The sequence below is a fragment of the Carcharodon carcharias genome, chromosome 27, assembly GCF_017639515.1.
Source record: "Carcharodon carcharias isolate sCarCar2 chromosome 27, sCarCar2.pri, whole genome shotgun sequence".
In the NCBI taxonomy this organism is placed as follows: Eukaryota; Metazoa; Chordata; class Chondrichthyes; order Lamniformes; family Lamnidae; genus Carcharodon; species Carcharodon carcharias.
In genome coordinates this window covers 11,932,711-11,958,821 of record NC_054493.1, presented here as the reverse complement: position 1 = coordinate 11,958,821, position 26,111 = coordinate 11,932,711, and the positions used below count along the sequence as shown (strand labels likewise).

At 46.5% G+C, this 26,111-nt stretch overlaps 1 pseudogene; it reads right to left on the bottom strand.

The window, feature by feature from the left end:
• LOC121270258 overlaps positions 1 to 25,910 on the bottom strand; it is a 35,103-nt pseudogene extending 9,193 nt beyond the window's left edge.
• Positions 25,911 to 26,111: the final 201 nt, after the last annotated feature.

The following is a 26,111-nucleotide window of genomic DNA, read 5'->3' as shown; positions in this document are numbered from 1 at the left end:
GTGGTAGAAGCACCAATGTCTACTTCCATTATTAAGAGTTTCCCATTCACCTGTAAAGTGACAGTGACTGGCTCTGTCTTCCCAACTCTCATGTTGAATAAGGATTAAATGTCAGAAATGGTTGTTTCTGGCTCTTCCTCACTATATACTTCATTGGGCTTTGTTTGTTGCCCTGAAGCCTGTTTTAATGTCGCTTTGCAATGTTTCAATATGTATCCTCCTTTGTGACAAAAATAACACTCCACCTTGTTAAATTGCCACTCGTTAGGAGTGTGATTGTTTCCATATCGATAAAAATTAGTTTTTGAATTTGCTAATAAACCGATTCCTCAATTTTCGGTTAGCGGGGTCTGTTTCCCGCTTCCTGGCGGAGTCCTGGATTTTTGTGCCAATTTAGTTGATCGTTCCCACCCAACTAGGAAAATGGCGCCATTTTGTGCACCTTGAATCGCTTGTGAATCCCTTCCAGCACTTTCCATCGCAAGCGCTATTTCTAACGCTTTCTTAAAATCAAGATCCACTTCAGTCAGCAATCTTCACTGAATAGCAGCCTCTTGCACGCCAGAGACCAAAATGATCTCTGAGCTTATCATTCAGGCTTTCACCAAAATCACAATATTCCATTAGTTGTTTTAATTTCGCCACGTAGGTAGTAATGGTCTCTCTCGGGGCTGTATTCAGTGAATTGAACGTGAACCTCTACATTGTGACTGAGGGTTTGGATTGAAAATGTTCCTTATTGTCACTAATTTACTGAAGGTCTTCTGAGGGAGCCGTCAAGCTTCGAATTAAACTGTAGGTTTTGCTCCCACAAATACTCAGGAGAATCGCTCTCCTCTTTTCCTCCCCTGTGGTTAAAGCTACAGTCCTATGTTTATCAGAACTATAATTACTATAGAAAACCCTTTTATAGACCCACAGAGGTGTGGGGTTGACTCTAACCCTAACACTGGCAGGCCACTCAGTTGAAGGGTGATATTGACCTTGCCAGCAAATGCCCACATTCCGAAAAATAAATCCAATGGGGAACTCAGGAGATATTTCTTTACCCAAAGATTGGGGAGAATGTGGATCTCACATCCAGGGAATGGTTGAGGTGAATAGCATCGATGAATTTAAGGGGGAAGCAGGATAAACACACGAGGGAGAAAGAAATAGAAGGATATGGTGAACGGGGTGAGGTGAAGAGGGAGTGGGAGGGGGCTCATGTGGAGGAGAAACACCGGCACGGAGCAGATGGACCGAATGGCCTGGTTCCACACTGGCGAACGCCACTGAAAGCCTTCCGGTTACCTGCCAATGCTGATGGCACACAGGCTGAGGATGCTGACTGTGCAAAACATCACATCCAGTGTCACAAAGATGTCACAGTGAACCGAGCTGAAACACCACTCGCCAACCACCTTTAACCAGAGCAAGGTACAAACAGCATCAGCAACAGTTCACAGCCAGGGTGGCATCCCTTCAAACAAACCCTTCCACAAGATCACAGAACACCTCCAGCCATCCGGACATCTGTTCACTGACTGGAGCTCTATATCCAGCCTTAAATCCAGATAAAAGATCTGCATTCCTACAGTGCCTTACCCTTTGGTTCTGACCTGGAACGTTAACTCTTTTCCTTTCTGCAGATGCTGTCAGACCTGCTGAGTTTTTCCAGGTATTTTTAGTTTTATTTTTGTTTTGGATTTCCAGCATCCGCAGTTTTTTGCTTTTATGTTAACTCTGTTTCTCTCTCCACAGATGCTGGGTGTTTTCAGCATTTTCTGTTTTTTTGGATTTCCAGCACCCTCAGTATTTTGTTCTTCTACTGCCTTTGGGCACAAGACACCTAAGAGCAGTGCTTCTAAAATACTTCCGTTAGTAGACCACTTTGGTGTGGGAGGGGCTGAGGATGCTGCAGGGGACAGAGCCCAAAGGCCACCAACTGATCCTACCCCACCCACTTTCAATTGTCTCCCCCAAATAAGCTCATCAGAATTAACAGGAAGAATGACTCCAAGGAATATGTTTATGGAAACTTAAGGTCATCCAAACTCAATTTTGGGATTCTCATCCCTGTTTTCAAATCTTTCCTTGTGACCCATCCCTATCTCTGTAACCTCCTCCAGTCCCTACAATCATCCCCATCTCTGTAACTCACTCCAGTCCCTACAACCATCCCTATCTCCAGCCCCTGTTTCTCTCTCTCTCTTTCTTTCTATCTCTTGCTCTCTCTCCTGCTTTAAGACGTTCCTTAAAACCTCACTCTGTGACTGAGCTTCTGGTCACCGATCCCTCATATCTCCTGATGTGGCTCAGGGTCAAATATTGTTTGATAATCACTCCTGTGAGGCACCTTGGAGACACTTCATTAAATTGAATGTGCTGTAGCATCATAAGTTGTTATTGAAATTATAAACTTTCTGCTGTTGTTTTGCTGTTGACAGATTTGCTCTCATTGAAATTTTCATTAAATAACACATCAATTATTCATTCATGCCAGAGAAAAAGCCTAGACATTTTCATATTCTAAACATGAATACGCCAAGAGAACGTGTTGATTTGAATCTTTTGAATATGTGTTGTAACATCATCTTAACAATCTTCTGTTGAGAAACTAACACTCATCCTGCACCTACATTAAATCAAACTTGGAGAACATTGGCTTAACACTTGGGTCATTTTATGCATTTGTCACTGATGTGGTGTCTTTGATGAACGGACCACCGGAGACTCAGGTACAGGTTACGATTGTTCATTTGAGCAATTGCAAGGAGGGCACCATCTCAATACAACTTGAGACAGTACTCTGCTAAGCTACAAGTGTTCATCATTTTTATACATTATTGGTCACATACAATAACATCCTCCAGAGTCCGATCTTGTCAACATATAGGTTTACATGAAACAGACAAGTCTCTGGTACAAGGGTACATGCATCATCTGACCCTACTTTCACCCAGGCAGAGACCTGCCTTCCTATGTAAGCTGGGACCATCTGTCCTTCCCCTATCTGTTGAAGAGCAACTTAATCTATGTTATTGCCATCCTCTAACTCCAGTATAACTCCCAGGATCTTGCTGGTGATTGCAAACCCTGAGGGTGTACAAAGTTTGAGAGTGTATAAGGTTCATCTGGTTTAACTGTTTAATTGTTGATTTACTGATTTGCGCTGGCTGCCTCTAGATTCTAATTTAAGTAATTCATTCCCTTATAATGAATTCTCCCTTACCATAAATTCTCATTTACTTTCTTCCCCCTAAAAGTCACTGAGGTCCATAGAGATATTACATCTCCATTGAAAAGAATATAAAAGGCGAAAATAGTAATTCGGGTAATTTCAAAATGAAGAATGTTCCAAGAGATTAAACGCTTGTGGACAATCTAGATAGTACGAAGTATAAATTAGTTTGACAAGTGCTGCAGCAAAGAATATTACAGTAATTCTCATTTCCTATAAAACTAATTTTGCTCCAGGTTTAATTGTGTGAGAATAGTGCGATTAGATATCTAGCGGAGACATTATACAAAATTAATTATCTAGCAGTTGGATGATAATGAATGAATATTTTATCATTTGTGCACTGATTAGCTTCATTGCGCTGGCTGATCTCATGTTTGCTTTTTCTTTATTTGAAGTGGTAATGAAAGCGATTGAGAGATGGGATTGCGAGATTTGCTCTTAGCAGGATCACAACACTCAGGAGTGTGCCCGACGGCTGCAATACTATACCCCATCCATGACGATCATTCAGTGGTCGAGGTTGGCCGCGACAACGTTGGAAAGGTTTTTGCTAAGGTGGATAAGCCTTCGGTGCAAGTGAAGCGTCACCAGCAGGGGGCGAGGTGAGGAAGAGCGACTGTTAATCACACAGCGAGTTGTTGTGATCTGGAAAGCGCTGCCCGAACGGGCGGTGGAAGCAGATTCAATAGAAACTTTCAAAAGGGGGGAATTGGATAAATACTGGAAGGGGAGAAATTTTCAGGACGACGGGGGAAAGAGCAACGGGCGGTGGTGGAGAGTGGGGACTAATTGGATTGATCTTTCAAAAAGCTGCAGCAGACTCAAATTTCTTTTTATCTCTTCATGGGATGTGGGCGTCGCTGGCAAGGCCAGCATTTGTTGCCCATCCCTAATTGCCCCTGAACTGAGTGGCTTGCTCGGCCATTTCAGAGGGCAATTAAAAGTCAACCACATTGCTGTGGGCCTGGAGTGACATGTAGGCCAGACCGGGTAAGGACGGCAGATTTCCTTCCCTAAAGGGCATTAGTGAACCAGATGGGTTTTTACGACAATTGATGATAATTTCATGGTCACCATGACTGAGACTGGCTTTCAGTTCCTGATTTATTAATTGAATTTAAATTCTACCAACTGCCTTGTAGGGATATGAACCCATGTCCCCAGAGTGTTAGACTGGGCCTTCAGATTACTAGTCCAGTGACATTGCTACTATGCCACTGTCTCTCCATTTGATGGGCCAAATGGTCTCCTTCTGTGCTGGACATTCCATGATGACCCAATCGAATGGTGAAACAGGCTCGATGGACAGAATGGCCTGCCCCTGTCCCTATTGTGCGCAGTTTTGGTCTCCTTACCTAAGAAAGGGTATACTTGCCATAGAGGGAGAGCAATGAAGGTTCACCAGGCTGATTCCTGGGGTGGCAGGATTGTCATATGAGGAGAGATTAGGCTGACTAGGCCTGTATTCACTGAAGAATGAGAGGGGATCTCATTGAAACGTATAAAACTCTGACAGGGCTGGACAGACTGGATGCAGGAATGATGTTTCCTCTGGCTGGTGGGGAGGTCTAGAACAAGGGATCATAGTCTCAGGATATGGAGTAGGCCATTTAGGGCTGAGATGAAGAGAAACTTCTTCACCCAGAGGGTGGTGAATCTGTGGAATCCTCCACCACAGAGAATGGGGAGGCCAAGTCACTGAGTATATTTAAGAAGGAAATAGATGGATTTCTAGACTCCAAAGGCATCAAGGGGTATGTGGAGAGCACGGGAGTGTGGGGTTGAGATAGAGGATCAGCAATGATCATATTGAATGGTGGAACAGACTCCGAGGGCCGAATTACCTACTCCTGCTCCTATTTTCTATAGCCAGGATTTTATGGCCCCACTGCAGCGTGTCTCTCCCCCAGCGGATGCGGCGAGCCATTTAAATCTCCATTTATTCGGCGGGACAGTAATATTCCACCGGGCAGGAGGGGCCATAAAATCCTGGCCTATATTTCTATACGGTCAAGTTCAGTCTTGTGTTGTTCACCAATCGCCTGGTATCGAAATGGATGACCAGAAGAGAGACCTTGTTCTGGCTGTGACTGATGCGCAAGTGACTGTCTCCAGGAAGGGAAGTGGGAAAAGGACTTAGGACCTCTTTGGCGGTGGGTGGGGTCACTGAGGCGTGATGTCAGTAGCTGCGAGGCCCAACACCCTTCGGGGCCCTCCCGCGTATCAATAAGCGGGACTGAACTAACAGTTTTACCTCTAGATAGACGACCCAGGGCATCACCAGAGTGGCCACCAGTAGGTCTGCCACAGCCAGGCTGACGAATAGGTAGTTGGTGGTGGTCTGCAGTGCCCTCTCCCTGGACACTGCCACGCACACCAGCACATTGCCAAACACCACCACGAAGACCAGGAGGCTGAGCAATGCCACGTAGTAATTGTACCGACGCCTCCACTGCTCACCGGCCGAATTGCTCCAGTGCCCCAGCTCCCTCATCTGCGAGTCATTCAGGGCAGCCAAGTTTGGAGCAGCCATTGGCCGCAACCTCTGAACTCCAACCTCCTCAGTAGCCTGCAGAGGAAAGAAGACAAAAAATTTAACTCCAACCAAGTGGGAAAATGGTGCAACAATACCGGCAATCCAGGCACCAAGGGTAAAAAGGAAGTGATAGCAGCAACAACAACTTATATTTATCTAACACCTTTAGCATGGCAAAGCATCCCAAGGTGCTTCATAGGAGCATTATTACATTTGACACCGAGCCACATAAGGAGATATTGTGGCCAATAATTCGGTCAAAGAGGTCAGTTTTTAAGGGGTATCTTAAAGGAGGAGAGAGAGAGAGTCAAAGAGGTTTAGTGAGGGAATTCCAGAGCTTAGGGCCCCAGGCAGCTGAAGGCACGGCCGCCAATGGTGGAGCAATGGGAATCGGGGAGGTGCTCAAGAGGGCAGGATTGAGGAACGCATGGAGGGTTAAATCAGATGATCTGGTCATTAAGCACCTTGAAGTTGGCGGGATCTTGCTGTACTCAATTTGGCACCCGCCTTTGGTACTTCCGTCATTTGTTGTAAAAGGCTTTGGGACATGGGCAGGTCCAAAATGCGAACAATAGTTCTCTAAAGTGTTCATATAAACAACCCTTAAACGGTGCCTCTTAATCCAATCTAGTTGGCTTTATCCAACAGTAAAGATTATGGTCAGCGAAGGTGTCATCTCCGGATGTTCAACTGTAACTTAATCTGATTCCATTAAAACTGCCTCATCAAGACATTTATTAAATCAATAAAACCTCTTGTGTGTCAAGCATTGTGCACAGACCATTTATAAGCATTAATCAGTTCACATGAGGGATGTGTGTTCACAATACCTTGAGAAGATAATTATATGAAATCTATCAGAGGCCATGATATGAACTGAACAATTGCGGTCCCCAAACTATTCTTAACTCATTCATTGTATGTCGACTGGTCTACACACAGAATTAAATTACTCAATAGATAATGACCTGCAGAGGTAGGATTATACTCAGGGACAAAAACCCACCAGTCTGCTATGCCCCCTCCCCTCTCTCTCTCTAGATTCGTTCCCTTCATAAATCCGCCTCGTCCTCTCTACTTACCTCTTTGAAGACTGCCCAATCCTCTCCTCTCTTCCTGCTAAGTGGACCTCCAATCCCAATGTAAACCACATGGGCCAATCTCACCGGGTATCAACCAGCCAATCCTGTCCCTCAGGCCAACCCTCGGGTACCCTCCTCTCTCTTTCGAGTTTAAAAGCAGGGGAGGGAGGAAATGCATGAGGAAGGAACGAGGGAGAATGGGAGGGAATGGAGGAATGGAAGGAATAAATTGGGGAAATTGGTGGAAGGGAGAGTGGGAGGAAAAATATGAGGGAAGGAGAGAATAAACCACTGGATTCCATCCGACCCTTTCTCCCCTGTATAACCCAATGGATTCCTGACCCTCTACCCTCTGTAAAAACAACTGGATCCCATCTTGACCCTCTCTCCTCTTTATAACTGATTGGATTCCACCCCGACCCTCTCTCCTCCCTATAACCCACTGGATTCCACCATGACCCCCTCTCCCCTGCATAACCCACTGGATTGCACCCTGACCCTCTCTCCTCTGCATAACCCACTGGATTTCATCCTGACACTCTCTCCTCTGTATAAACAGGGAGAGAGAGAGAAAAAGTGGGAGACCAGGAGAACGGGAGAGAAGGAGAGAGACCAGGAGAAATGGGAGAATGGGAGAGATAGAGACAGAGTTGGGATTCAAACCCTCAATTTTCCAAAGGCGGGGGTGGAAGAGAGCGAAGGGAGAGGGCGTGGGGGTTGGGGGGAAGAGAGAAAGAGAGGGAGGGAGACAGAGAGGGGGAGAGAGAGGGAGAGAGGCAGAGGGAAGGGGATTGGGGGGGAGAGAGGGCAGAAAGAGGGAGATTGTAGTAGAGAGGAAGAACAGATTAGAGGAGAAGGAGGGAGAGAGAGAGGGAGAAAGGGTGATGATGAATGGGGATGGAAGAAAGGGAAAGGGGGAGAGAGACAGTGGGAGGCGGGATGGGTGGGAGAGGGAGAGAAGGAGAGGGAGACCAGGGGAAATGAGAGAGCAGGAGAGAAGGAGAGAGAGACTTTTTAAAAAACTCATTCATGGGATTTGGGCTTCGCTGGCTGGGCCAGCATTTACTGCCCATCCCTAATTGCCCTTGAGAAGGTGGTGGTGAGCTGCCTTCTTGAACCACTGCAGTCCCTATGGTGCGGTACATCCACAGTGCTGTTAGGGAGGGGGTTCCAGGATTTTGACCCAGTGACAGTGAAGGAACGGCCGATATATTTCCAAGTCAGGATGGTGAGTGACTTGGAGGGGAAATTCCAGCTGGTGGTGTTCCCATCTATCTGCTGCCCTTGTCATTCTCGATAGAAGTAGTCATAGGTTTGGAAGGTGCTGTCAAAGGAGTCTTGGTGAATACCTGCAGTGCATCTTGTAGATGGTACACACTGCAGCAACTGTGCATTGGTGGTGGAGGGAGTGAATGTTTGTGGATGGGTTGCCAATCAAGCGGGCTGCTTTGTCCTGGATGGTGTCCAGCTTCTTGAGTGTTGAGGGAGCTGCACTCATCCAGGCAAATGGGGAGTATTCCATCACACTCCTGACTTGTGCCTTGCAGATGGTGGACAGTCTTTGGAGAGTCAGGAGGTGAGTTACTCATCGCAGGATTCCTAGCCTTTGACCTGCTCTTGTAGCCACAGTATTTATATGGCTCCTCCAGGTGTTAGTAAGGAGGACTTAGGGTCGACGGGGCTGAGATTGCTGTTGTCGTTTCCGGTGCCTATGTCGATGCCGGATGGCCCATCGAGTTTCGTTCCTTTTTCAAGAGTTTGTAGTGGTTTTGATACAACTGAGTGGCAGCTCGGCCATTTCAGAGGGCAGTTAGGAGTCAACCACATTGCTGTGGGTCTGGGGTCACATGTAGGCCAGACTAGGTAAGGATGACAAATTTCCCTCCCTAAAGGGGCATTAGTAAACCAGATTGGTTTTCACAACAATCGACAATGGTTTCATGGTTATCGTAAGACTTTTTATTCCATATTTTTAATAAATTCAAATTCCACCATCTGAACCTACTACCATTCGAACCCGGGCCCCCAGAGCATTACCCTGGGTCTCTGGAAGACTAGTCAGGTGACAATACCACTACGCCATCGCCTCCCCTAACTGGGGAGTGGGAGAGAAGGAGAAAGAGACCGCGGAGAATGGGAGAGTGGAAGAGAACGAGAGAGAGACTGGGGGGAGTGGGAGAGTGGGAGAGAAGGAGGAAGAGACCAGAGAGAATGGGAGGGCGGGAGAGAGAAAGACCAGAGAGAACGGGAGAGTGGGAAAGAGAGAGACCGTGGGGAGTGGGAGGGAAGGAGAGACCGGGGAGAATGGGAGAGCGGGAAAGAGACCGGAGAAAATGGGAGAGCGGAAGAGGAGGAGACACCGGGGGTGTGGGAGAGAAGGAGACCAGTATAGTGGGACAGCAGGAGGGAAGGAGAGGGAGACCGGCAGGGAAGGACAGAGAGACCAGGGGAATGGGAGAGCAGAAAGAAAGGGAGGGAGACCAGGGAGTGGGAGAGCGGGAGAGAAGGAGAGAAAGAGAGACCGGTGAGAATGGAAGAGAGGGTGGGAAGGAGAGGGAGACCGGGGGAGTGGGAAAGTGGGAGAGAAGGAGAGAGAGACCAAGGGAAGTGGGAGAGTGGGAGGGAAGGAGAGAGAGAGTGGGGGGGGAGTGGGAGAGTGGGAGAGGAGGAGAGGGAAAATGGAAAAGTGGGAGAGGGAGGCGGATATGATAGAGAACCAGAATAAAACAGTGACAAAAACAAGTAAACATGCCAGTTAGTGACTGTGGAGGGTGCACAATCCAGTGTGTGGGCAGAAAGAAATGAATCATAAAATCTTACAACACAGGAAAAGACCATTCAGCCCATTGAGTCCGTGCCAGCACTTCTGATGAGCGATCGGATTAGTCCCACTACCACCACCCCCAACCCTAACTCTTTTCCTTAAATGCTATTTGCCTTGACCACACCCTATTGGAGCGAGTTCCACATTCTCCCCATTCTCTGGGTAAATTCTCCTGAATTCCCCATTGGATTTATTAATGACTATCATATATTGATAACCACCAACCACCCCAACCCCCACCGCCCAGTTCTGGTCTCCTCCACATCTTCTCTATGTCAACCCGCTCGAAACCCTTTCATCATTTTAGGGACCTCGATCAGGTCACTCCCTCAGCCTTCTCTTTTCTGGAGAAAAGAGCCCCAGCCTGTTCAGTCTTTCCTGATGGTTATAACCTCTCAGATCTGGAATCATCCTTGTAAATCTTAATTGTTTTGCATCTTCTCTGGTGCCTCTATATCCTTTTTTATAATACGGAGGCCAGAACCGTGCACAGTGCTCCCATCGCTTGATATAGGGTAGAACAAAACCTCTGTTTTTCAATGCTCACCCTCTAGAAATGAAAGCAAGTGCTTATTGCTCTTCTAAATGTCTCTATCAACCTGCATCACCAACTTTTCATCACTGGTGTTTCATTCCTGTTTGCTCCACTTGATAATTTGGTGTTGAAAATTGTGTAGCACATTCATTTCCGCTCCGTCCCGAGACCGAGTTCCTCCTTGTGAGTTTCCTTCTGTTCTTCCTTCCCTGCAGCATCCACATAGCGGAGAGTCTCACTCCGGCAGAGAGTGACGTTCTCGATCATTCAGGGCTGCATTGGTGCTGCCTGTACCGAACTCTCAGCACAGCCTGTCTCTCCCTTACACACACACACACACACAAACACACACACATGCACCATCAGAGACCTGCTCTCCTCAACAACATCCCTCTCCCTGACAGCTTGATGTTCTCTCCAAATAAGCCAGACACCCAATCGGATTACAACTCATCAGACCAGGAATTAATTCCTCCAGCTAACCATTGCAGGCCTGGGGAGGGGTTTAAGAGTTGAGGGATCCCGCCTGTGGGATCCATCACTCGCCTCTTAGCAGCAGGTAAGGGTTTAGTGAGAAATTGAAGTACAGCCAGAATTAAACATTTAGCAAGGAGAGAGAATATTAAATTTACTAGTGTCTGTCGACTACCACTGGGTCTCACCGTGTTCTACCTTACCATTTATCCGTTTAATCCATTGGTTTCCTGCAACGAAGGGACGCCACCAAATTTATGAGAATTATAGCACAGGAGGAGGCCATTCGGCCCATCATGCCTGTGCTGGCTCTTTGAAAGATCTATCCAGTTAGTCCAACTATCCCCCCTGCTCTTCCCCCCCACAGCCCTGCAAGTATTTTCACCTTCAAGCAGATGAAGTAATTAGTTACAGCTTAGCTAATTTTAGGCAGGTAATTAGCAAGTGGGACAACTTTTAGACACAGTGATCCCAGATGAGAGCAGAAATACCCAGCTCTCACTTCTAGAGCCATAAACGGTATTGCATTTCTCTAGCGCCCTTCACTGCTTAAGGATGTCCCAAAGAACATCACAGCCAATTATATTACTTCCTGAAATGTTGTCCTTGTTGTAATGAGACACCATTTTGTGCACAGAAAGCTCCCACAATGAGCAACGTGATAATGACCCAGATCATTGGTTAATGGATAAATATTGGCCCCAGGACACCAGGGAGAATTTCCCCCTGCTCTTCTTCCAAATAGCGGCCATGGGATCTTTTATATCCACCAGAGAAAGCAAACGAAGCGATGGTTTAACGTCTCACCTGAAAAACATCTCCAACAGTGCAGCACTCCCTCAGTGCTCACCCTCCGACAGTGCAGCACTCCCTCAGTACTGACCCTGTGATAGTGCAGCACTACCTCAGCACTGACCCTCCAACAGTGCAGCACTCCCTCATTCCTGACCCTCCAACAGTGCAGCACTCCCTCAGTACTGACCCTGCGACAGTGCAGCACTACCTCAGCACTGACCCTCCGACAGTGCAGCGCTCCCTCAGTACTGAGCCTCTGACAATGCAGCACTCCTTCAGTACTCACCCTCTGACAGTGTAGTGCACCTTCATTATTGACTCTCCAACAGTGCAGCTCTCCATCATTACTGACCCTCCGACAGTGCAGCACTCCCTCATTACTGACTCTCCAATACTGCAGCTCTCCCTTGGTACTGACCCTCTGACAGTGCAGCGCTCCCTCAGTACTGGCCCTCCGACAGTGCAGCACTCCCTCAATACTGACCCTCCGACAGTGCAGCATTGCCTCAGTACTGACCTTCTGATAGTGCCGCGCAGCGCTCCCTCAGTACTGATCCTCTGACAGTGCAACGCGCCCTCATTACTGACTCTCCAACAGTGCAGCTCTCCATCGGTACTGACCCCCCGAGAGTGCAGCACTCCCTCATTACTGACTCTTCAACAGTGCAGCTCTCCCTTGGTACTGACCCTCCGATAGTGCAGCGCTCCCTCAGTGTTGACTCTCCAGCAGTGCAGTGCTCCCTCAGTACTGATCCTCTGACAGTGCAGCACTCCCTCAGTACTGACCCTGTGACAGTGCAGCACTACCTCAGCACTGACCCTCCAACAGTGCAGCACTCCCTCATTCCTGACCCTCCAACAGTGCAGCACTCCCTCAGTACTGACCCTGCGACAGTGCAGCACTACCTCAGCACTGACCCTCCGACAGTGCAGCGCTCCCTCAGTACTGAGCCTCTGACAATGCAGCACTCCCTCAGTACTCACCCTCTGACAGTGTAGTGCACCTTCATTATTGACTCTCCAACAGTGCAGCTCTCCATCATTACTGACCCTCCGACAGTGCAGCACTCCCTCATTACTGACTCTCCAATACTGCAGCTCTCCCTTGGTACTGACCCTCTGACAGTGCAGCGCTCCCTCAGTACTGGCCCTCCGACAGTGCAGCACTCCCTCAATACTGACCCTCCGACAGTGCAGCATTGCCTCAGTACTGACCTTCTGATAGTGCCGCGCAGCGCTCCCTCAGTACTGATCCTCTGACAGTGCAACGCGCCCTCATTACTGACTCTCCAACAGTGCAGCTCTCCATCGGTACTGACCCCCCGAGAGTGCAGCACTCCCTCATTACTGACTCTTCAACAGTGCAGCTCTCCCTTGGTACTGACCCTCCGATAGTGCAGCGCTCCCTCAGTGTTGACTCTCCAGCAGTGCAGTGCTCCCTCAGTACTGATCCTCTGACAGTGCAGCACTCCCTCAGTACTGACGCTCTGACAGTGCAGCACTCCCTCATTACTGACTCTCCAACAGTGCAGCTCTCCATTGGTACTGACCCTCCGACAGCGCAGCACTCCCTCATTATTGACTTTCCAACAGTGCAGCTCTCCCTTGGTACTGACCCTCCAATAGTGCTGACTCTCCAACAGTGCAGTGCTCCCTCAGTACTGACCCTCCCTCAGTTGGGAGAAATTGATTTTGATTCATGAGCCACTAGCATCAACAATGGGGAAAGAGGGAACTGCAGCATTGGGGTGGCCTTCACTTGAACCACACTGGGATCAGTGCCCAGGTGAATCACATAGCTAGGGCTGTAGAGTGGGCTTTAAACTAAATAGTGGAGGAGGGGGCCGGTTTGGGATGAAGGGAAAGTTAGAAAGTTGATGAGAAAGGACAAGGCAATAGTGCAGGCTAGCAATATGGTAATGATAACCAGAGTGTGATAGGAAGGAACAGAATGTACAAATATAAGAGGGCAACAGCAAACAGGGTCAGAGTAGGGAAAACTGACAGAAAGACAGATTTAAAAGCTCTTTATCTGAATGCTTCAACATTTGTAACAAGGTGTATGAATTGATGGAAGAAATAGAAATAAAGGTGTATGATATCACAGCCATTACAGGGATGTGTTTGCAACGTTATTAAGGCAGGGGGCTGAATATTTAGGAGTATTTGACATTTCTGAAGGATAGAACAAAATGAAAAAGTCATGGGTTAGGAATGGTAATAAAGGCTGAAATCAGTACAGTCATTAGAAATTCTCTTGGCTCAGAAGATGAAGATGTGGAGTCAGCTTGTTTGGAGATAATACAAGTAAGGGTAAGAAGTCACTGTTGGGAGTATTTTATATATCACCGAACAGTAGTGATGTGGTAGGATTGATAATAACAAAAGAAAAAATGGGGACTTGGGAGAAAAGTACTTCAATAATCGTGTGTAAGTGTAATTTGCTTATAAATTGGACAAAGCGAACTGGCGGAGGATGAGTTCATTGAATATATTCAGGACAGTTTAATCCAACAATGTATTCTAGAACTAATGAGGAAACAGGCAAGTTAATCTGTAATGAGGCAGGATTAGGAATGATTTCATAGTAAAACATCATCTAGTCAAGAGCAATCATAACATGAAAGAATGTTACATTCAATTTGACGATGAGAAACCTGGGTCTGAAACTGGGTCTCAAAGTTAAATAAAGGCAACTACAAAGGTCTGAACTCAGAGGTTGGCTGCAGTGGACCAGAAAAATATGTTGAAAGATAAGGCTGTAGATAGGGAGTGGCAGATATTTAATTCATAACTCTGAACAACAATTTATTCCACTGACAAAGAATGACTCTATGAGAAGGATACACAATCCATAGTTAACTAAAAAACTTAAGTATGGCCACGGGGGAGATGCCAGAGGACTGGAGAACAGCTAATGTGGTTCCGCTATTTAAGAAGGTTTGTAGAGATAAGCTAGGGAACTACAGGCTAGTGAATCTCACATCAGTGGTAGGGAAACTATTGGAGAAAGATCTGGAGGAGAGTGCCTATCTCCATGTGGAGAGGCAAGGTTTGATCAGGGATAGTCAGCATGGCTTTGTCAGAGGGAGGTCATGCCGAACAAATTTGATTGAATTTTTTGAGGAGGTGACCAGGTGTGTCAATGAGGGTAGTGCAGTTGATGTAGTTTAGATGGATTTCAGCAAAGCCTTTGACAAGGTCTCACACGGGAGACTTATAAAGAATGCAAATGCACATGGGATACAGGGTAATTTGATAAGGTGGATTCAAAATTGGCTTAGTTGTAGGAGACAGAGGGTGATGACAGAAGGATGCTTTAGTGACTGGAAGCCAGTGTCCAGTGGCGTACCACAGGGATCTGTGCTGGGTCCCCAATTATTCGTCATTTATATAGACAGATGACTATGTAGGGGGTAGGTTTAGTAAGTTTGTGGATGATACAAAGATTGGCCGGGTGGTTAACAATGAGGCCTTGGACTACAGGAAGATAGAGACCGGATGGTCAAATGGGCAGATAAGTGACAGATGGAATTTAACCCTGAAAAGTGCGAGGTGATACACTTTGGAAGGAGTAATTTCACAAAGAAGTATTCAATGAACTGCATGACACTAGGAAGTTCTGAGGAACAAAGGGAGCTTGGCGTGTCTGTCCATAGATCTCTGAAGGCACAGGGGCGTGTTAGTGGGGTGGTGAAAAAGGCATATGGAACACTTGCCTTTGTCAATCGAGGCATAGATTACAAAAGTAGGGAGGTCATGTTGGAATTGTATAGAACCTTGGAGAGGCCACAGCTGGAGCACTGTGTGCAGCTCTGGTCGCCACATTATAGGAAGGATGTGATTGCACTGGACAGGGTGCAGAGGAGATTCACCAGGATGTTGCCTGGGATTAAACATTTAAGTTATGAAGAAATGAAGCTAGACTTGGGTTGTTTTCGTTGGAGCAGAGAAGACTGAGGGGCGACTTGATCGAGTGTACAAGATTATGAGGGGCACAGACAGGGTGGATAGGGAGCAGCTGTTCCCCTTAGTTGAAGGGTCAGTCATGAGGGGACATAAGTTCAAGGTGAGGGGCAGGAGGTTTAGGGGGGATGTGAGCAAAAACTTTTTTACCCAGAGGGTGGTGACAGTCTGGAATGCGCTGCCTGGGAGGGTGGTGGAGGCAGGTTGCCTCAAATCCTTTAAAAAGTACCCGGATGAGCACTTGGCACGTCATAACATTCAAGGCTATGGGTCAAGTGCTGGTAAATGGGATTAGGTAGGTAGGTCAGGTGTTTGTCACATGTCGGCGCAGACTCGATGGGCCAAAGGGCCTCTTCTGCACTGTGTGATTCTGTAATGAATCACCGGGACATTGACACTGCCATTCGTCTGTTCAATCAGAAGATTGAATTCACTCATTCATCCAACCTCCAAAGGCAGTTCACACTAGGCTGAGGCTGTTCACCTGCTCCATGTGTCCGAAAGGATTCACTCAGTCATTTAAACTTCCAACACATCAGTGAGGTGTGTGTGTGTGTGTGCTGCTTCTCATTAGCTGTAACACAAACCATCCTCTCCAAGCAGATGATGTTCCATCGAGTGCTTTGAATGGTACCATTCAGGGATTCCTCATCCAGGGTGAAACCACAAGCTGACTGCAAGCTGTGTAAAACCTGACATCTGCACAACCAGTGAAATATAAGCAAAATACTCGGATGCTGAAAATCTGAAATAAAAACAGAAAATGCTGGTAAAAACTCAGCAGGTCTGGCAGAATCTGTGTAGAGAGAAACAAAGTAAATGTTTCGAGTCTGTATGATGCTTTGAAGAAGTCATATGGATTCAAAACGTTAACTCTGCCTCTCTCTCCACAGATGCTGCTAGACTTGCTGAGTTTTTCCAGCATTTTCTGTTTTTATCTGCACAACCAGACCTCACTTCTCCTGGAACAACATTAAGTGTCTGTTGTTTTCCAGATCCCTTTCTTTCCCCTCACTATGACCCTCAGATAGTTCACAGCTTCCTTGAGTGCATCATCCTCCAGAAACTGAACGGGACTAGCCATATAAATACAGTGGTGACAAGAGCAGGTCAGAGGCTGGGAACTCTGTGCAGAATAGCCCACCTCCTGTCTCCCCAAAGCCGGTCCATATTCTACAAGGCACAAGTCAGGAATGTAATGGAATACTCTCCACTTCCCTGGATGAGTGCAACTCCAAAAACATTCAAGATTTTCCACACCTTCCAGGACAAAGCAGCCTTATTGATTGATAGCCCATCCACCACCTTCAACATTCACTTCGTCCACAACCAATGCACAATGGCAGCAGTGTGTACCATCTACAAGATGCACCGCAGCAACTCATGAAGGCTCCTTTGACAACACCTTCCAAGCCTGTGACTTCTACCACCTAGGACAAGGACAGCAGATGCATGGATATACCACCACCTGGAAGTTCCCCTCCAAGCCACTCACCATCCTGATTTGGAAATATGCCACCATTCCCTCACTGTCATTTGGTCAAAATCCTGGAACTCCCTCCTTAACAGCACTGTGGGTGTACCTACACCACATGGACTGCAGCAGTTCAATAAGCTGGCTCACCACCACTTCCTCAAGGGCAATTAGGGATGGTTAATAAATACTTAATGCCCAAATCCCATTAATGAATAAAAAAATGTCCAATGTCTCCACTTTAAACACTTCCATTGGTCTTACTAACAGGTAGCAATGGGATTGCTGCTATCGCAGGAACCAGTTCTGAAAAACTGCCAAAACAAAAACAGAATTACCTGGAAAAACTCAGCAGGTCTGGCAGCATCGGCGGAGAAGAAAAGAGTTGACGTAATTCTGTTTTTGTTTTGGATTTCCAGCATCCGCAGTTTTTTTGTTTTTATCTCTGAAAAACTGCCACTCTGACTTTAAGGCTTACTGATCCAGATCTTCCCACCTAACACCAATCCACATCCCTATCCGAGTTCCAGATTTTAAATTGATTCTTCAACATAGAAAACATATATAATTTAACTGAGTTCTGAAGAAGGGTCATATTGGATTCAAAACATTAACTCTGTTTCTTTTTTCACAGATGCTGCCAGAACTGCTGAGTTTTTCCAGCACTTATATTTTTATTTCAGATTTCCAGCATCCTCAGTAATTTGCTTTTACATATATTTTAACCCCCTTTAGGTCTGATTGTTAATATCTATTAGCACTGCCAGAGACTGTCTTTGAGATTAGTTGTTTATGTATAAATCTGTGTTGTTTTGAAAGTCACCCTTCTCCCTAACCTGTCCTAACCCGTCTTGCCGGTTCATTTATTGAATCCAAGTCTGAAGGTGACATTCCCTTTCTGCCCAGTTATTGATTTAAGTCAGCCCTTGAATTGATTGTACTTTTATCCCCATGTTACCGCAGTTCACTAAAAAATGTTGAAACGTTTGCCTCACACACACAGGGTTTCATCTGTTTAAAGCCACAAACAGAAAGGTCCAGTTTTCTCCTGGAGTTTGAGACAAATCAGCTTCCAAAATGATGCAGAATTTCAGCCAATGAGGGACATTCGGGCTCAGCCCCACCCCTTATTCACTCAGAACGGTTGGAGGACCAGCAGCTTCCACCTCAGCCCCGCCCCTCTTCCTATTGGTCCGCAGCTGCCGTCAACAAGACGGGCAATGTGATCTGGAGCATGCGCAGTGCTAGTGACGTCTCTATGGACAGATGCTTGTTTGTCGTATCTTCAGGCGGTGAGTATCAGAAGATACAGTATTAGGGGCCGTGGGTGGGGGTAAGGTTTCATAAACACCCATTGTAGGCGAGAAATTCCAGTCAAGAGGCTACCGGCTCCGCGGCTACACCGAGCAGCAGCTATGGCCCCTTCCCCAGTTATGAAACCCGGGTTTACTGTTGTTGACATCTTTTGATGATCTGCTTCTATCACTGCTTGTTTGTCCCTACAACCACACCCCCCCTCCACTTCTCTCTCTCTCTCTCTTATATTTCAACTCTTTCTTGGACTCGAACTCAAGTTCTGTTGAAGGGTCATGAGGACTCGAAACGTCAACTCTTTTCTTCTCCGCCGATGCTGCCAGACCTGCTGAGTTGTTCCAGGTAATTCTGTTTTTGTTTTTGTTTTGGATTTCCAGCATCCGCAGTTTTTTTGTTTTTATCTTTATGAAACCCGGGTTAACGGTCTCCACCTTTATCGGGGGGGGTGGTGGGGGGCAAAGAGCAGCAGGACGCATGCGCAGCCACCATCTTTCCAGGGGGCAACTTGTAGCAGGGCGCATGCGCTGTCATCATTGTCTCTGGCTGCAGGAACATGTGAATGAAGAGCAGGAGCAGACCATTCGGCCCCTCCAGCCTGCTCCACCATTGAATAAGATCATGGCTGAACTGATTGTAACCTAAACCCCACATTCCTGTCTACCCCTGATAACCTTCCGGTCTCTTTGCTTGTCAGGAATCTATGTAGCTCTGCCTTAAAAATAACTGCTTCCACTGCCTTTTGAGGAAGAGAGATCCAAAGACTCACAACTGTCTGAGAGAAAAAAAACTCATCAGTGACCCCAAGTTCTAGATTCTCCCACAAGAGGAAACATTCTCTCCACATCCACCTTGTCAAGGCCCCTCAGGATCTTGAACAAAAATGAAAATACCTGGAAAAACTCAGCAGGTCTGACAGCATCTGCAGAGGGGGATACTGTTCATGTTTCGAGTCCGTATGATCCTTCATCAGACCCTCCCCTCAGGATCTTAAAGGTTTCAATCAAGTCGTCTCTTACTCTCCTAAACTTCACTGGATACAAGCCTCGCCTGTCCAACATTTCCTCTTAAGGCAATCTGCCCATTCTTGGTATTAAACTGGTAAACCTTCTCTGAACTGCTTCTGATGCATTTATATTCTTCCTCAAATAAGGAGACCAATTCTGTACACTACTCCAGATCTCTCACGAGTGTCCTGTACAACTGAAGCATAACCTCCTTACTTTTGTATTCGATTTCCCTCACAATAATCAATAACATTCTGTTAGCTTTCCTCATTACTTGCTAAACCTGAGAGAATGTTGTGAATTTCTATCGTGGATTGACAGGGATGGATTTTGCAAACTCTCTTTCCAGGGGTTAGATGGGAAGGATTTACACACAGCAAACTCAAATCGAGAGATATGTTTGTCATCTCTCATACAGGTCTTTAAAATTCTGATTGGGTTGGGCAGGTAGATGTGGACAGAATGTTTCCACTTGAAGGTCTAACCAATACTGGGGGCCATGAACACATAATAGTTATGAATAAATCCAAGAAGAACACAGGAGATATATGTTTCCTCAGACAGCTATGAAAATGTGGAACTCACTACTGGATGTGGTTGAGAAAAATAACAGATACTTTTAAAAGGAAACTTGATGAGAACATGGGAGAAAAGGGATTAGAAAGATGAGTTGAAAGCCTGAGATGGGGTTGGCAGAACAGGAGAGACTTGTGTGGACTAGAAACTCCAGTACAAACTGGATAGACTGAATGGCCTGTTTGTAACTTACTTTACAGGATAATAGAGGAGGAGGATTTGCATTCAGAAAAAGCAAACCAAACCTCATGTCTGACAGGGTCAGTCCGTTCATTGGAATCTAAAGATTCGTACATCTGAAGGGATTTAATTTACTGCCTCAGCTGGAAACTGATGAGAGGCTGTTCATCTGCTCCTCCTGTAGGAAGGGATTGATGGAGCTGGTAAACATGCTGACACAGCAGCGAACTCACAATAGCGAGAGACCATTCACCTGCTCAGTGTGTGGGAAGAAATTCATGTGTTCATCCAACCTGCTGGCACACCAGCTTGATCACATTTATGAGGATCCTCTTCAATATTCTGACTCTGAGAAAAGCTTTGAAATCTCCGAGGAACTGGCCCAACATCAGCAAGTTCACACAGACGAGAGACCGTTCAGCTGCTCCCACTGTGGGAAGAGGTTCAGGCTGTCCTCCTGCCTCGCGGAGCACCAGCTCCTTCATACACTCGAAAAAGCCATTCAGCTGCTCCCAATGTGGGGAGTCGTTCAGTGAGTCAGTGCATCTCACTGAGCACCAGCGAGTTCATACCAAGGACAGGCCATTCAGCTGTGGGAAGAGATTCGCTCAGTCCTTCCACTACACTGAGCATCAGTTGGTTCACTCAGAAAAGAGACCTTTTAAATGTACTGAATGTGAGAAGACCTTCAAAAGAAGCATTAATTTGCTGAGACACCAGCGCATTCACACTGGGGAGAGGCCATTCCCCTGCTCCGTGTGTGGGAAGAGATTCACTCATTCAATTCACCTTCTGACACACAAGCGTGTTCACACTGGGGAGAGGCCTTCCCTCTGCTGTGTGTGTGGGAAGACATTCACTCAATTTTCACACCTTTTGACACACGAGAGTATTCACACTGGAGCGAGGCTGTTCACCTCCTCCGTGTGTAGGAAGGGATTCGTTCAGCCATCTGACCTGCTGAAGCACCGGTGGGTGCACACTGGGGAGAGGCCATTCACCTGCTCGGTGTGTGGGAAGAGATTCACTCGATCCTGCTATCTGCTGAAGCACCAGCAAGTTCACACCAGGGAGAGGCCGTTCCTCTGTGCCACGTGTGGGAAGAGTTCCCCTTGTTCGTCCCACCTTGTGATACACGAGCGTGTTCACACTGGGGAGAGGCCGTACCTTTGCCCCGTGTGCAAGAAGAGATTTACTTGTTTACAACATCTGCTGAGACACCGGACTGTTCACACTGGGGAAAGGTGGTTCACTTGCCCTGTGTGTGGGAAGGGTTTTACTGAGTCATCCAGCCTCCAGAGACACTGATGCACTCACACTGAGGACAGGCTTTTCACCTGCTCTGTGTGTAGCAAGAGATTTGCTCAGTTGTCCTACTACACTGAACACCAACGCGTTCACTCTGATAAGAGACCTTTTCAAGGTTCTGAATGCAGAAGGAGCTTTAAAAGAAGCAATGACCTGCTGAAACACCAACGCACCCTCACCAGGGAGAGGCCGTTCCTCTGCTCCGAGTGTGGGAAGGGATGCGCTCATTCGTTCGGCTGCTGAGGCACCAATGCACTCACAGTGGGAAGAGGCTGTCCACCTGCTCCGAGTGTGGGAAGGGATTCATTGATTCATCCCGCCTGCTGAGACACCAGCGAATTCACACTGGGGAAAAACCGTTCACCTGCTCTGTGTGTGAGAAGCGATTTACTCAGACTTACAGCCTGCTGAAACATAAGCGGCTTCACATGCTACCGACAGTTAGAATCGGTTGTTGCTGCTAAGAATCACGTCCAGGACTGAACCTTTTCTCTTTTCTAACTTTAGATTATTTCAGTTCTCAGACCTTCAGTTACTCTCATGGAAACAAGTTCCAGCTCCCCATACCTTCCCGAGTGTCTCTCTTAGCCTTGAGATCCAGGGAGGGTATCAGTAACATGCACTGGATCAGGAAACCCAAACTCAGTCTGTTAATCAGTTCAGCTACTGGACTTAGTGTGCGTACCACAGCATCTCAAAGAACAAAGAAAAGTATAGCACAGGAACAGGCCCTTCGGCCCTCCAAGCCTGCGCCGATCATATTGCCTGTCAACTAAAACATTTTGCACTTCCGGGGTCCGTATCCCTCTATTCCCATCCTATTCATGTACTTGTCAAGCTGCCTCTTAAACACCACTATCGTACTTGCTTCCACCACCTCATCTGGCAGCGAATTCCAGACACTCACTACCCTCTGCATAAAAAACTTGCCCCGCACATCTCCTCTATAGTTTTCTCCTCTCAGCTTAAATCTATGTCCCCTAGTAATTGACTCTTCCACCTGGGAAAAAGCTTCTGACTATCTACTCTGTCCATGCCACTCATAATTTTGTAAACTTCTATCAAGTCGCCCCTCAATCTCCGTTGCTCTAGTGAGAACAATCCGAGTTTCTCCAACCTCTCCTCATAGATAATAACCTCCAGACCAGGCAGCATCCTGGTAAACCTCCTCTGCACCCTCTCCAATGCCTCCTTATCCTTCTGGTAATGTGGCGACCAATGTGTGACTAGAGCATCACATCTGTAAACCTGGTTTAAATTGAAATCCACTCAGTAAATTTATTGGAGAGGAGCCTGCAGGCTGTTGAGACTCTGTTAGACTGTCAGCGTCCTCCTGTACTACTCTGTATTTAACAGGAGCCTGCAGGCTGATGAGACTCTGTTAAACTTTGTGTGCTCCTGTACTGCTCTGTATTTTGCCTGTGCTGGAAAATGACTGAACCTTTGTCCCAGTGGAACCTTTGCTGTTATGAAATGTGGGTGTATATTAACGAGCCTCACATCCTTGCTCATGTCTCCTGCAATTGTGTAGAAAGGGGATGCGTAAAGAGCTGGTCTTTGTATGGAGATGTGAACCAAGGAAACGGTATCTGTGTGCGATAGTGACACAGTCCTGTGCTCACACTCAACAATGCACAGATATCCTTGTGGTTATGATTGGAGCAGGGCCAGATCACGGATGTAGTGAACAAGTTAAATATAAATATCTTGAGTGTAGCTGCAGCTTGTTAGATCACTGCTGGGAAGAAGGGAGCTCTGAATCCATTGTATTATCTCTTTCTCTGGATTGGGTAACTGTTTTTTGAATATAATGGTATTTTATTCAAAAAATATATTCACAGCTCAAAGGCTCAATTGTAAATTACATCAAAAAAGTTCATAAAATTTAAAATATAGACCAAATAATCAAATTAAAAGTGTGACAATCATGTAATGACAAAAATAGAAAAAATTAGCAGGTAACAGGAAAGTGGTGAACATGATTTTAAAAGAAGGAATATTGAATTAAAATTACAGACCAATCCACCATTCCTATATTACAGGCTCTGAAGTATATAAATGATGACATTTATAATTACTTCATTGAGGACCGGAACCATGTAAGGAATTACTCTGTATGATTGCAGTGCTGTTAATAAAGTCAGGAAAAGACAATCTGTTGTTGTGAGCTTGATTATCTGGTGTCTGAAACCACAAGATTCAACATTTAGAGTCAACAAGTTGAACAAGGAAACACATCACAGCCCAATACTCCAGCTCGATATTCACAGGAGAAAGTCTGTTATCTAACATCTCAAGTGGACGGAACAGAGAAAGATCCCAACTGTAAGAAACCCTCGAATCATTTGTAAATATCTTTCAAATGCTGACAGATTCCAACCATCAGTTTCCATTACATTGAAGTCAGTGGGAGGTGAGAGGGTGGTTAAAGGTTCCATATATAAACAGAACTTGACGTTGTCATTGCTTTACATTGGTAGAATCAGGAGTGTCACACAAAACATTTTAAATCCTCGTATCATAATTACCATCATTTTCAGGCTTGAAACTTAAACCAGTTTCACATTCAGTCAGGAACAGATCACAGTTTTACACCAATCTCTGATTTGACAGCACGTTTCCAGCATTCACCGTTATTCTTCCTGACTCTAAACACAGTTGCAAAGGAGCCTTCTGTTCTGTGTCTAGGAGCTCTGAACATTGGAAGAGTGCGGCAGGGCCACATTTCTTACACATCTCAGGATTAACCTGTAAGTTCAGTCCTGGATGTAACTAACATCAGCAATAACAGAATCCAACTCCTGCAGTCAGTTGTGAACTCACTGATGTCTCACCAGGTGGGATGACTGAGTGAATCCCTTCCCACACACAGAGCAGGGGAACGGTCTCTCCCCAGCGTGAATTTGCTGATGTTTCAGAAGATGGTATGACTGAGTGAATCCCTTCCCACATGTGGAGCAAGTGAACGGCCTCTCCCCAGTGTGAACTCGCTGGTGTGTCATTAAGTCAGATGACTGAGCGAATCCCTTCCCACACCTGGAGCAGGTGAACGGCCTCTCCCCAGTATGAACTCGCTGGCGTATCAGAAGGTGGCATGATTGAGTGAATCCCTTCCCACACCCAGAGCAGGTGAATGGATTCTCCCCAGTGTAAACTCGCCGGTGTGTCAGAAGGTGAGACAATCGAGTGAATCCCTTTCCACACTTGGAGCAGTTGAATAGCCACTCCCCACTGTGAAGTCGCTGGTGTGTTCGTAGATACTTCTTGCTTTTAAAGCTCTTCTCACAGTCGGAACATTTAAAAGATCTCTGATCACTGTGTACAAGCTGATGTTCAGTAAGACGGGATGACTGAGTGAACCCCTTCCCACAGACAGAACAGGTGAATGGACTCTTCCCAGTGTGAACTTGCTCATGTGCCTGCAGGTCAGATGAGTAAGCAAATGCCTTCCTGCACACACCACACCTGAACGGTCGTTCCCCGGTATGAACTTGCTGGTGTGTCAACTTACTGGATAACTGAGTGAATCCCTTCCCACATAGAGAGCAGGCGAATGGTTTCTCCCCAGTGTGACTGCATCGATGAGTTTCCAGCTTTGATGGGGAAATGAATCCCTTCCCACAGTCCCTACATTTCCATGGTTTCTCAGCGGTCCTGGTGTCCTCGTGTATCTCCAGGTTGGACGATCAGTTGAAGCCTCGTCCTCACACAACACCTGTACAGTTTCTTCCTGCTATGAATGGTGATGTTTTTCAGGCTGTGTAACTGGTTAAAGCTCTTTCCACAGCCAGTTCACTGGAACACTCTCACTTGGGTGTGTGAATGTCTCGGTTCTTTTCCCCCTGTAAAAGGAGTTTACCAGAGTTATCATTGTAAACACAGGATAGAAATTCAGAACAGAAAATTCTAGTTTCCTCTTTCATTCCCCCAAATCTATAAATCTCTGTCCCACACACTCCTCTCCCTCTTTGCTCATTGTTCCAGATTCAGTGTCCAGTCTCCTACTTATTCTTTTCTCCTCTCCAGATTCTCTATCCTCCTGTCCTTAAACTGGTGACTCAGGCTGTGGATCAATTCCACTCCTTCACTCTAATTTTGGGTCAAAACAGCAAATTATCTTTCATGTCTCTGTTAGTAATTTTAAATAAACAGAAATAACTACCTTTTCCCAATTGGGCCTTTGGTTCAGTTGGATGCCGAAGAGAAGCCTGAAACGACAGAGATTCCGCACCAATAGGAAGAGAAGGGGCGTGGCTGGCGGACCTAGTGAGAACAGCTTGTCCTCCATCAAATCGGTGTGAATGAGGGGCGGGGCCTTATCCTCGCGCGAGTATGGTACAGGGCACTGAGTGGAGCGTGCGCAGTGTGGGTGCTGGAACAGGATGCAGGCGGTGCTGTGGCATTTACCGGGAGAGAGCCGACCCCGGGCAGGAGAGGAATAGAGCCAGTGGGTGGACTGAAAGACTTCACAAGTATCTTTTGTACGTCTTAGGATCCGAATAAGAATCTAGAGGTTCCGCGTTTTGACCAAAGGCAGCATTGGCCGCGGGGCTTCCAATGACAGCCCCGGGGTAACGGCCACCATCTTGACAGCAGGAAAGTGCAGCATGGCGCATGCGCGGTCATCTCTGCCTTTGTCAGCAGGAGAGAATGTTGTGCATTTCTATCCTGGACTGACAGGGATGGATTTTGGAAACTCCTTTTACAGGGGATTAAATGGGAAAAGATTTCAGGTATCAGTGTGATTGGAATAGCACCGAGATATTCAAAATCCTGGTCAGATCACATCTGGAGAACTATATGAGAGTTCTGGACAC